The sequence below is a fragment of the Macaca nemestrina genome, chromosome 2 (genome assembly GCF_043159975.1).
Source record: "Macaca nemestrina isolate mMacNem1 chromosome 2, mMacNem.hap1, whole genome shotgun sequence".
NCBI classification, from domain to species: Eukaryota; Metazoa; Chordata; class Mammalia; order Primates; family Cercopithecidae; genus Macaca; species Macaca nemestrina.
In genome coordinates, this window is record NC_092126.1 from 133,061,754 (window position 1) to 133,075,670 (window position 13,917).

At 41.9% G+C, this 13,917-nt stretch overlaps 1 protein-coding gene across 1 annotated transcript in view; it reads right to left on the minus strand.

Annotated features, from left to right (window-relative positions):
* LOC105483959 (FERM domain containing 4B) overlaps positions 1–13,917 on the minus strand; it is a 364,588-nt gene that overhangs the window by 334,510 nt on the left and 16,161 nt on the right. The window lies entirely within an intron of this gene.

Below are 13,917 nucleotides of genomic sequence, written 5' to 3' on the forward strand. Positions count from 1 at the left end.
AGGACAAACGAATAAAGAAGAGAGCTTTATGTTCTTTGCCTAGAATATGAAGCAAGAGAGAGAAGAAGCTGCAGAGGTAAGCAAGGACCAGATAAAAAGAAGAGGAGCAAGAAAATCATCTACTCTGGCTCACCATAGTGAGGCACTGCATGGTGCTGGAGTTAAGAGGCAAAACCCTACATACATAGACTTGGGCCCTACTTAATGCTTTCATAATAATTTATTTACTTATTTAGTTTAAATATCTTAATAAGGAAGGCCAACAAAGAAGAAAGCCACCACTGCATAATTTCTTGGGTCAATGTAGCACTTTTGGTAAAGCTAAAGTATTCATATCGTACAGGCTAAGCTACTATAACAAAGAGACCCTCAAAATACAATGGTTTAATTGAGATAAATCTGTATTTTTTTTCTCACATAATGGTCTAAAGAGAAACAGAGAATCTAGGGCAGGTGGATATTTCTGCTCTATAGAGTTACCCAAGGATCCATGATGATGGGTGAGCTCTGCCATCTTTCAAACATGGCTTCCAACGTGGTTGTCCCAGATATTATTATTTCCTCATTTCCTAGTCAATGAGAATAGGGGAAGGGAGAAAGAGCATCCTACCAGCCCAAACTTAGACACATGAACAAAGCTGACTGCAAAGTAAGCTAGGGAAAGTAGTCTCTAACTGTGCATCCACCTGCCCAAATAAAACTTGGAGGAATGTTCTATCATTAAAAGGATAAAAGGTAAGCAACCAATGGGTCAAAAAAGAAATCACAAGGGAAATTTAAACATATATTGAGACAAGTGAAAATGAAAATATTACATACCAAAATTTATGACATGCAGTGAAAGCAGTCATAAGAGGAGAGTTTGTAGCTGTAAATGTATATATTACAAAAGAATGATCTCACATCAACAACCTAACTTTATAACTCAAAGAACTAGGAAAATAAGAACGAATTAAACACAAAGCTAACAAAAGGAAGGAAATAATAAGGATTAGAACAGAGATAAACAAAATAGAGAGTAGAAAATTTATAGGAAAAAAGTCAATGAAACTGAGTTAGTATTTTGAAAAAATCAACAAATTTGATAAGCTCTTAGATGAACTAAGAAAAAAAGGTAAGACTCAAAAAACTAGAATTAGAAAGGAACTAGATGTTAGAAGGAATGTCATAGAAATAAAAGGGATTATAAGAGAATACAATGAACAATTGTATACCAACAGATTGGATAATGTAGAAGAAACATAAGAATTCCTAGAAACACACAACCTATCAAGACTGAATCATGAAGAAATACAAAATCTGAACAGACCCGTAACTAATAAGCAGATTGAATTAGTAATCTAAAACCTCCCAACAAAGAAAAGCCCAGGACCAGATGGCTTCACTGGAGAATTCTGCCAAACATTTGAAAAAGAATAACACCAATCCTCTCCAAACTCTTCCAAAAAAATTGAAGAGCAGTAAACACATCCAAACTTATTTTATGAAGCCAGCATTACCTTAATACCAAAGCCAGACAAAGATGCTGCAAGAAAACTACTGACCAATATCCCTAAAAAATAATGATGTAAAAACTTCAACAAAATCCTAGCAAACAGAATTCAACAGCATACTAAAAGAATTATATAGGGCAACCAAGTGAGATTTATTTCTGGAATACAAAGATAGTTCAACATGCAAAAATCAATCAATTTACATATTACCACTGTAGTTTACATTACATTAACAGAATAAAGGACAAAAACTACAGAATCAACTCAATCAATGCAGAAAAAGTATATGAAAAGACTAAACACCCTTTTATGATGAAAATACTCAACAAATTAGAAATAAAAAGAAACTACTTCCACATAATTAAGACCATATATGAAAAACCCACAGCTAATGTAATATTCAACGGTGAAAGACAAAGCATTTCCTCTAAGATCAGGAACAAAACAAGGATCCCAGCTTTTGCCAGTTCTTTTCAACACAGTATTGAAAGTCCAAGCCAGAGCAATTAGGCAAGAAAAAGAAATAAAAGGCATCCAAATTGGAAAGGAGGAAGTAAAACGATCTCTGATCTCAGATGACAAATCTCATATGTAGATAAACCTAAAGATTCCACCAAAGAATCTGTTAGAATTAATGAACAATTTCAGCAAGATCGCAGGATACAAAATCAATACAAGAAATCAGTTGCATTTCTATACATTTATAATGAACAATTTGAAAAGGAAATTAGGGAAACAATTCCATTTGCCATGGCATCAAAAAGAATAAAATATTTAAGAATAAGCTAACCAAAGAGGTGAAATAGTTGTACATTGAGAACTACAAAATATTGCTGAAAAAAATTAAAGAAATAGGCCAAGTTCAGTGGCTCACGCCCATAATCCCAACACTTTGGGAGGCCAAGGCGGATGGATCACTTGAGATGAGGATTTCAAGACCAGCCTAGCCAGCAGGGTGAAAGCCTGTCTCTACTAAAAATACAAAACTTAGCCAGGCATGGCGGTGGGCACCTGTTGTCCCAGCTACTCAGGAGGCTGAGGCAGGAGAACTGCTTAAACCTGAGAGACAGAGGTTACAGTGAGCTGAGATCATGCCATTACATTCCAACTTGGGTGACAGAGCAAGACTCCATCTCAAATAAATAAATAAATAAATAAATAAATAAATAAATAAATGGAAAGACATTCTGTGTTCATGAATTGAAAAACTTAATAGTGTTAGGATGTCCGTGTTACCCAAAATGATCTACAGATTCAAAACAATCCCTACCAAAATCCCAATGGCATTTTTTGAAGAAATAGAAAAATCCATCCTAAAATTCCTATGGATTTTCAAGGGACCCTGAATAGTCAAAACACTTTTGAAAAAAACGAACAAAGTTGGAAGACTCATAGTTCCTGATTTAAAAACATATTACAAAACTGCAAGAATCAAAGCTATGTGGTACTGGCATAAAGACACACAAATAGACCATTGGGGTAGAGTAGAGTTCCCAGAAACAAACCTTCACATGTATGGTCAAATGATCTTCAACAAGCAACCTAAATCACTCAGTGGGGAAAGGTGTCTTACATGGCAGGAACAGGAGCAAGAGAGAGTTGGGTGGGGCAGAGGGTGCAACACACTTTTAAACAGATAGATCTCAAAAGAACTCACTATTATTTGTATCATATACTGATACAAATACAAATAAGCTAACCAAGGAGGTGAAATAGTTGTACATTGAGAACTACAAAACATTGCTGAAAAAAATTAAAGAAATAGGCCAAATCTCCCCAATTTATTTACATACTTGGTCTTTTATTTGTATCAGTATGGACTCATGGATATTTTATTCTTTGGGTTATAATTCAATACTATTTTATTTACTTTCTTGCTCAAACTGTTGCAGCTTTGGCCATTGAGATCTCTTTCATTAGGCTCCTGTGCTCCTCTGATGTATTCCTATCATTGTGGCCAAAAATAATTTTCAAAATATTAAAAACATAATGATGAAACTAATAGATATAGAATATGCATCTAAAAATTTATTTAATTAATAAAGAAACCAGAAGGATGGTAGAGTTCAAAGGAAAACACAAGAAACTGACGCAAATATAGTTTCTATATTTGCGTGGAAAATATAATATATATTGTGGAAAATATAATGCCGAAATAAGATTGCTAAATTAGAAACAATGCTGGTTAATGTCATGCACTGCATTAAACCTGTAACTTTTGGGATTAACATCTCTCATGAACAAAATCATTTGCATCTTTGAGTAAGCAGAGTAACCGCCCCCAAAAGATAGCCATGTCTTGGCCAGATGCAGTGGCTCATGCTTGTGCTTTGTGAGGCTGATACAGGAGGATCACTGGGGCCAGGAGTTCAAGACCAGCCTGGGCAACAAAGAGAGACTCCATCTCTACAAAAAATTTAAAAATTAGCCAGGTGTGGTGGTGCATGCCTATAGTCCCAACTACTCAGGAGGCTGAGGCAGGAGGACTGCTTCAACCCAGGGGTTTGAGGCTGTGGTGAGCAATGATGGCATTACTGCACTCTAGTGTGGGCAACAGACCAAGACCCTATCTCTAAAATAATAATAATAATAAAGATTTCCATGCCCTAATTCTGGAAACTGCAGATACATCATTTACACGACAAAAGAGGTTTTGTTGCAGATGTGATAAAGTTAAGGATCTTAATATGGGGATATTACTTAGGTGAGCCCAATGTAATAATAAGAATCCTAATAAGAGAAAGGAGGCAAGAGGGTCAAAGTCAAAAAGAGATTGGAAGATGTTATACTGCAACTTTGAAAATTGAGAAAGGAGCCCAAAGTCAAGGAATATAGGCAGATCCTAGAAGGTAGAAAACACAAAGGAACAGGTTTTCCCCCTGGAACTTCCAGAAGGAATGCAACCCTGCCAACATCTTGATTTTAGCCCAGTGAAACCCGGCAAGGACTTCTGAGCTGCACAGCTGTAATGCAATAAATTTGTGCTTATATTAAACCATTCAACTTGTGGTAATTTGTCATGGCAGCAATAGGAAACTAATACAATCTCTACCAGAGAGAAGTCATCAGATCTTATCAGTTTTCTATGAGTTAACATTTAACACTATGGAATCTGGTCTCTAAGCAATAATTAATCATCAGTCAAACAAAGTTATTATTCCCTAGAGAGCTGGAAAACTGCTGGGTGGGTTTGATGGAACAGAGCTCTAATAGGGTGTTTAACAGTCATCTTTTTGCTGTATTCCCACATCTTGGATAACCTTTCTTAACATGTCTTTGCTGTGCCCATATTTCTCTCAGAAGCATTCACATACTTCCATACCTATCCTCCCTCTGGAGGGTAGCATTGTTACTGCACACTAACCCATTATTTGGGGGCCTTTGATAGCTTTGGACTCTTTACACATGAGGCCTTTGAAAGGGCAATATCTTAAGGGTGAGATTTAATGATCAGGCAATTTACCTTGCCTTTGGAAGGATTCAGGTCATATCTCTGATACTAATGCTACTTTCTGTTAAACATTTCTTAAAAATCCATTGACACCAAAGTTTACACATTAACTGACATTGTTCCTGAAGCCTGAATCTGTAAATGCTTATTTCTTGTTTTTTTCAACAATATGCAACAGGTATAACATACTCCCTTCATTCCACTTTTTCCTCTGTGATAGTTTGCCCAAATACCACCAGTGTCAGATTGATTTGTTCAGTCCAACAATCTTCTGAAAAAAAGAGCACCAGTCACATAAATAGGTATCATAAAGATTAAGAAAGAATTGAACAGAGAAAAAAAATTTTAACGGAAAGTCATGTTAGGATCAGAGATATAACCCAAATCCTTCCAAAGGGAAGGAAAATTGCCTGACCAAGTCTCATCCTTAAGATATTGACCTTTCAAAGGTCTCATGTATAATGAGTCCAAAACTATCAAAGGCCCCCAAATAATTGATTAATGGACAGTGACAATGCTACCCTCCAGGGACATTCTGTGAAAAGAACCGGGCTTCCTGACTCCAATCTTCTGCTTTCAAATCCACCCTGCATGCCCCACCCATCCTCTTCTTCAGAAAGCACTTTAACGGCTCACAACATTTTTGAGCCTCCTTACTGCTTTTAACTCAAGTGTGGAACCTCACATGCCTCTGTTACCTATCTGGCTCCATTCCCGCTGCACATGTTCCAAGAAACCCCTGCTGGCCTAGTGCAGTGGTTTTCATACTTAAGTGTCCATGAACATCACCCGGAGGGTTTGCAAAAACAGCTTGCTAGGCTCCATCACAGAGTTTCTGATTCTGTAGAGAGCAAAACTCAAGAATCTGCATTTGTAGCAAGTCCCCAAGAGATGCTGCTGCTGCTGCTGGTTTAGACATCAAACTTTGAGAACCACAGGAATCTGAGCTCTGGGCTACTCCTTTTTTAAAAAAACTCAGAATAGGCCGGGCGCGGTGGCCCAAGCCTGTAATCCCAGCACTTTGGGAGGCCGAGGCGGGCGGATCACGAGGTCAGGAGATGGAGACCACTCTGGCTAACACGGTGAAACCCTATCTCTACTAAAAAATACAAAAAATTAGCCAGACGCGGTGGCGGGCGCCCGTAGTCCCAGCTACTCGGGAGGCTGAGGCAGGAGAACGGCGTGAACCCAGGAGGCAGAGCTTGCAGTGAGCCGAGATCGCGCCACTGCACTCCAGCCGGGGCAACAGAGCGAGACTCTGTCTCAAAGGAAAAAAAAAATAGGGAAAAGGCAAGACCATATACGATTTGGCGCTAGAAATGACAGTATTCTATTTCTACTATCCTTTTCTTAAAGAACTCCATGGTCCACATGGTAGCAGAGAATATGACACCTGGTGTTATCTCCCCTTCCACCCCTTGGACCACAGCTGGCTGGAGCAAAGATCGACCCCTGACCAAGTTAGACCAATCCCACATGTTTGGAACAAGGATTTTGAAGGTGTCAGAGTTACCTGTGGGGAGCTATATAATGTTTAGGACTGAGCCCTGTGCAAGTCAAGGAAGGTAGGCTGGAGAGACAAGGAGGGAAACAAGATCAGCCCCCTGCAGATCTAGAGCAATTCCTGATAAGATTCTGGTTCCTCTGAGACCTGGATGGACTCTTTGCAAAGAGTGCCGGTAGATTCTTCTGGGGGCAGTTGTTCTCAAATACACCCGTGCAGAGGCAACATCCAGGCAGCTTGTTTCTGTGTTGACATCTCAGATTCCCCTCTAAAGAATATGTTGAGAAGGTGTGGGCATGGCACAGAAATGGGGATGTTTAACAAGCACCCCAGTGATCTTGATGGAAGTCTGTGGGTTATATTCTGAGAAACACTATCCTCCATTTGTTTGTTTGTTTTTAACTCCAGCCCCTTTGAGTGGGTGTCTTGTTCTTAGAATCAAAAAGTACTAATTAAGGCAGTGCATATTACCAAGGTTTGGGAAGTAAAGGCAAGCCACTAGACAAAGTGATATGTGGGTCCTCCGGGATGAGTGAGAATTAGCCAGGTGGAATGTGAATATGTGTATGGCTCGGGAGGGCAGGGGAAAGGTAGGTTGTGCAAAGGACCTCGGTCAAGATGGAGTATGGTATACCTAAGGATCCAAAATTCAATGTGAATAGAGCAGCAGTGTCTGTGTGTGTGTGGCGGGGGCTGGCAGGTGGGTAGAGAGAGAACACTGACCAACAATCAGGAATCCCCCTGTTGGAAAGCAGTCATCATCTTACTGCTTCCCATGGGCAATACTCTATTCCTCCTCATGCCTCAGGGATCCTGCTGGCTTTTTGGCTGCTGTCTTCTATTTTCTCTGCCTAGACCCTTTCCCTCTCTGGCTAGCTTCCCTAACATTTCTAGAATCAAAACCCTACAATTTAATTTTTTTATTTCCATAGGTTTTCAGGGGGAAGAGTTGGTATTTGGTTACAGGAGTAAGTTATTTAGGCGTATTTGTGGGATTTTTGGTGCACCCATCACCCGAGCAGTGTACACTGAACCCAATTTGTAGTCTTTTATCCCTCACTCCCTCCCACTCTCCCCTGAGTCCCCAAAGTCTACTGTATAATTTTTATGCCTTTGCATCCTCATAGCTTAGCTCCCACTTATGAGTGAGAACATATGATGTTTGGTTTTCCATACCTGAGTTACTTCACTTAGAATAATAGTCTCCAATTTTGTCCAGGTTGCTGAGAATGCCATAAATTCATTCCTTTCTACGGCTGAGTAGTATTCCATCACATATATATATATATATATATATATATATCACAGTTTCTTTATCCACTCATTGATTGATGGGCATTTGGGCTGGTTCCATATTTTTGCAATTGTGAATTGAAAACCCCACATCTTTAAAGAGTACTTCAGGCTAAAGCCTACTGTAAAAGGGATTTCGGGTGTATACCAGACACCTCTTGGGCTGCGCCCTGCAACCTCTCTTCTGGGCTGCTCCCTGTCTCAGCTACACCACAGGTCTCTCTCTGTCCTGCGGCTTGGCATGGGATAGCTGCTGGGAGCCGCTCAGTGTGAGGGAGTTAACACCCAAGAAGAAACCCTTGGCCCAAAGGGGACAAGAGCCCATGGAAAAATATTCTTTTTTTCTTCCTGGTGGGTAGAAAATTCTAAGGTGCATTTTACATAGCATCTCAGAGCATCCTCAGTGGGACTGAGGTCTGGTGGCCACTTTCCAATCCTTGCTCCTGCTCCTTGAGATTTCTTCCCAGAATAAACCATAGGCACCCAAGCTCTTAGACAAGCCGACATCAATAATGACCAAAGGGAAGGATTAAGGTCATCAGAATATTAGAAAGGCTTATTTATCTACTCTGGTCTACCTGAAAATGCATATGGGCTTGTTCGGGTCTCTAGTACTCTAAATTTTTCACTTTGTTCTAGATATTCCCATGAGAATAACCTTAGTTCTGTCTGGAGTGAGTTTGGATTTTATTCTGGGAATTAGCACTTCCAATCCTATCTGGACCGGATGGGGAGATTCTCTGTGTATAGCTTGATGGAGTCAGTACTGGTTTCTGTTCCTCTTACCTAATCCTCGCAGGGACAGTGAGGGGGGACCCCAGATGGTCCCCCACCCTGCATCAGGGCTGCTCTCCCTCCCACACAGCAGATGTGCACCCACTATGGGGGTCTGGCCGGGCCCTACGACTGAGGAAGGCACTTCGACTTCTGCCTCTGAGGAAATCTTCAGTGAGTCTCACAACAAAATTAACTTCTTGGCAGTCTCTTCTATTGGTCTTTGTGTTAGTTTCTCTGGCCCTCAGAAGTCCTGACCTCTCCCCTCAGTCTGTATCTCTCTTTCTTAATTGGTTTTTCCCCAAGCGTGTTTTTCCTAGATCAAGCCACCATCATCGCTTGACTGAAGCATGGTTGCAGCTTCCTAGCTAACTTACTGATTGCATTAATCATTTCCTAACCTAGTAAATATCCCATGTGACTTTTATTTTAAAGTGTGAGTCAGATCATGTCCCTCTCTGCTTAAGAAACTCCATTAACTTCCCATTGTACTTAGAATAAAATACAAATGCTCAACCATGGCCTACAAGGCCATCTTTGATTTAATCGTGCCTCACCACTCCCTCCCCTACTCACTATGTTCCAGCCACACAGGCCCATTCTCTATTCATAAAACCTACCAAGCATGTTCCTACCTCTGGGCCTCTGCACTCACCATACCCTCTTCCTAGGAATAACCACCCCCCAGACATTCCCATGGCGGGGTCCTTCTCAGCTTTCTGGCTCAGCTGAAATGTCGTTCCAAAGACAGACTTTCCACAGTAGCTAATCCAAAGTAACATTCCCTCCCCAAGTTGCACCCTCTCGCTCAATCACCTGTTTTTTATGGTCCTCACGGTCCTACACAATTCATGTTACATAGTAGACACTTAATGTTTCCTGAATGAATAAATCAATGAATGAACCCTCTAGCAAGTTGTGAAGGCCACACACATTTATGGGTGCTTTAACTACTTTGCTTTTTATTCTAAGACGTGTTCTGACTCAGATTCTTTGGATACGGTAAGGCCTTAGGGTCAAAGACTGCTATTTTAGACATCTATCCATATACTACTCAGTAAGTCATGCTAATGTCCCCAAAACCACCTCCCATATCTCAGTGGGCTAGCACATCAAAGGTTGCTTTCTCATCGTTTCCAGATCTGATGCAGGTCAGCTTGAGGGAGGAGAGGAATTCTGTCATAAAGTTTTTTTCTAGTGAGTCATCCAAGCCCGGGGGTCTTAGAATCAGGCCCTAGATCTTCTCTATCCAGAAAGCAGATGAGGGCAAAAAATCTCAGGGAAGCAGTGAGTTATCATGGGCAAGCAGTTATTATGGGCAAGGCATAGGCAAAACATTTAACACTTCTATCCACATTCCATTGGTCAGAACACAGCCTCCTCCTCCCCCATACTCCAGCAAGAGAGGCTGAGCAATGTAATCTGTGTGCCACCCAGGAAGCAAAGAAGTGGAGTTTGGTGAGTATTGGGCCATGTGATAGCCTATTCCATCAGCTTCAGATGACATTATTCGTCATCTGAAACTGGGGTCCGTCTTGCCAGTCAAGCATGCATTTCCAAGCTAAAGCACCACTGGAGGCTGCTGCTGTTGGAAGGATGTAAGCATGCAATGGATGCAAAAATAGTCCCTTCTCTCGACCTCTTGCATCCCCATCTCCAGCCAATACCTCCCGTGACAGAACCTAATCAGAAGCCAGCTAATAAGGGAGCCTGGCAAATGTAGCTTACAGACTTTGACTCTGGATCACAGTTCAGCGCATAGCAAGGTGGGCCTGGAGATGAGAATCAATAGCTAAATAACCAGCAGAGCGTTGAGCTTATTAATTCAACAGAGATAATCAAGAGGCTTCAAACCCTAGGTTACTCCATAGGTTATTTTTCTAAGGTCTTTTCTAAAGATTCCTCCTCTGAGGGAATACTTTTCAGGAATCCATTCACATGCTCAGAAAAGCAAAATACAGGAAAGTGCATTTAAAAGAAAATTTTCTGACCACCTGGAGAGGCCATATAATAACAGGTGAAAAAAAAATTAGAGAAAAATTAAGCACCAAAATATTCACTCCTATGTGCAATGGACAGAATGATCATATCGTATGATTATTCTGCTGGGACGCTGGACTCTATGCATTTGAAAAAGGATGAAGAAATTAATCCATCCTCATAAGAGGATGACAGAAGTGGCTAAGTAGTCCTTTAGCGCAGGGCTTTAAGCCTTGAAAGCTATTGGAAAGCTCAATGTAAAATAAGGTTAAGGCCCATTCACACGCACAAAGCTGAAATGGCGGGGAAGGCTGGTGGTAGGGGAGGAGCTTAGGGCAGCACTCAGGTATTGGTGTGGGGTACCACACCAATAGAAGACCCTCCCTCTTCTATTTTGACATCATGAGCCCATGCTGTCTGGTTTCAAAGTAGCAAATTGGTTGCTGAAGCTCGTCTTGTTTCAAAGTAGCAAATTGGTTGCTGAAGCTCCAGTCATGGTATCTGTTCTAGACAGCAGAAAGAGGAAATGCAAAGGCAAAAGACTATGCCTCCCACCTGAGTCAGCTCCCAACAACAGCCCTTCCTGGAAGTGCCGCAGAGCCATATTTAATAGTGTGAGAGGATGGGAAATGTGATTTTAAACAGAGCACACTACCCCCCCAACTAAGATTGGGGTTCTGTTACCAAGAATGGGAGAAATGGATGTCAGGCAGGCAACTAGCAGTTGGCCACAAACACTAAGGATGTGGCTTCCCAGGTGAGCCAGGGAAAAGTGCTGACAATGAAGACATTCAGTTCTCCCCTGAGCAGTTGGTTCCGTTACCTTCACTTGCCACCTTTACCACCCTACCCAGGGAGTCCCTCTGTGAGGGATCAGAAGGCACCAGCCAGCAGAGACTGTCCACTTGATCATCAGACATATCCTTTGTCCCAGCGAACTGGATTGCATCCTTTACCTAAGATAAGCAAATGCTCACCACCATCGTTGGTATGTATAGGAAGGAATATATGCTCATTTACCATAGATGACCCCACCTTTCCAGAATATAGCAAAACCAATTCTAGGTCTCAGAGATAGCAAATGTAAAGTTTCTAATCCTGCCTGACTTGGTCAGCAACAGCTCAGTATTATGAATAATGAATAATGATACAAATAACAGTAACAGCCATCCCTCATTGATTGTTGACCATGTGCCAATCACTGTGCTGAGCATCTTATCCTAGAGGCCCACTTGGGAGTATTAAATGTGGAAATGTATCAGTCTCAGAAGAGGTTTAGATTTGTTTTTTATTCAATGTCACCCAGGTGTTAAGTCACAGAGTCAGGATTTAATCCAAATCTTCCTGACTCCAACCTCCATTGATCTTTCAGTTAACTCCAAATTAACTGAGGCTGTCATGTGTTGAGCCTTTGTATTAGTTAGAATGTAGATGCTTGGATTTAATGAAGACCAAAGGAGAGTGGTTTAGATTAGTACTGATTCAAGTCCAAGTAGTAAACAGTCTGGCAGCAGTTGGGGGCTGGGTAGTACAGCTCTGCTCCACACAAAGGTGGGGGAACCCATACCCCTTCCATATTGATGCTCTGCCATCCTATGGTTGAAGATGGCTCTCCACACCTCCTTGTTCCAGCTCAAGGGAAGGAAGGAAGAACAAGTAGAAGGTGTTTCCTCTAAATGGGATTAACTCAGAAGTGACAATTCCTCTCACAGTTCTTTAGGCAGAGCTTGGTCACATGGCCACACCAGTGACAAAGAAGTCTAGGAAATGTAGCCCCTACCTTGACAGCCACATGCTCAGACAAAACTAAAAGGTGGGGACTATTTCTAAAAGGAGGAGAGGAAATGGATTTTGGGGACAAAAAGCAGTCTCTGCCACACTTGCAGATTGCATCATAGGAAGAGAGACTGGACTCTTTGGTTCAGAGGAAGAGCTGGGCACTGCCCAACCAAGACCACACAAAATGGGGAACTCTGCTAATGGAGAGCGGGCAGAATGGAAGTGGGACAGCCCAAAACTGCAGCTGGGGCACTGCTCGGTAATTATACACCAGAAGAAACAGTGACCATAAGAGCTGAAAGGAAAACAAGCTGTTATTGTTGTAAGAAAAATAAAACAAAAGTTCTTGCTAATCATGCCACCCAAGTTATACATTTATCCTCCCGGCTCTTGGCCATAATGGAGCTCACAGTCTTTTTTCAGACTCCCCTTTCTCAGAGCACATGGGGTGGGTAGATGTTGGTTTTTTGGACGGGGGAGGAGGTGGGCTGGGTCTTTATGCTGGAAATACCCATTCTGGCTCCTCCCTCTGGACCCAGATCCCAAGGTGGTAGATGTTTTGATGGTTCCTCAAAGGGATGGAGCCACTGTTGAAAAGCACTGCAGGAAAGAAGCCAAAGTGGTGGGCTGGGCAGATCTGGAATTATCAGAAGTTCATAATTAACACATGCAGATCCATTTTATGTATGCTTTGAGGATTCACAAAGGCCCAGGCTAAGCCCTCAAAAGTCTTCTTGCTGTTATTTGCACACTCATAGTAGATTCTTTATCAGTGGTAGCCTGAAGCCTGCCACTGTACATATTATCTCTAATCTTTTTTTTCCTTTTCCTTTTGAGACCGAGCCTCATTCTTTCACCAAGTCTGGAGTGCAGTGGCACAATCATGGCTCACTGCAGCCTCAACTTCCCTGGGCTCTGGTGATCCTCCCACGTCAGCCTCCTGAGTATCTGGGACTACAGATGTGTGCCACCATGCCTGGCTAAGTTTTGTGTGTTTTTTTTTTTTTAGAGATGGGGTTTTGCCATGTTGCCCAGGCTAGTGTCAAACTTCTGGGCTCAAGCGATCTGCCTGCCTTGGCCTCTCAAAGTGCTGGGATTACAGGTGTGAGCCACCATGCCCGGTCTGTCTCTAATTCTTAAAACCACCATAGCAGGTGCTTTTGGCATCCCTCCCACTCCCTTGTCCTTACCATTTCAGAGCACAGTGGCTTGCTTCCAAATGCCCGCACCTGAATTTCTCTGCTGAGGACTTTCTTGTGCTGCTAGAGTCCTACTTTGCTAAGCACGGGATACAGCATATGCACCTACAAATTATTATAACACTCCACCTCGCAGAAGTAGCCCTCAGTTAACTGCTCAGGAATTGGTGTATAAATACCTCGGCTCCCTCAGATTTTCCCTCAGATGGGAAAATTTGTAGGTACATGCACTCCACTGGTTCCCAGAGCCTCCCCAGTGGGAACAAGCTCTAATAGCCTACGGTGGTAATTGAATTGATAACATACTTTTTCAGGGGCTGCCTTCCATTCCCTGTGTCATTTCCTGACTGCCCAACTGATGTTTCCAGGACTTCCTAAATAAACTACTTGTAGTCTATCTCAGGATCTGCTTCTGGGAGATCTTAAATAAGACACCCTGTGAAA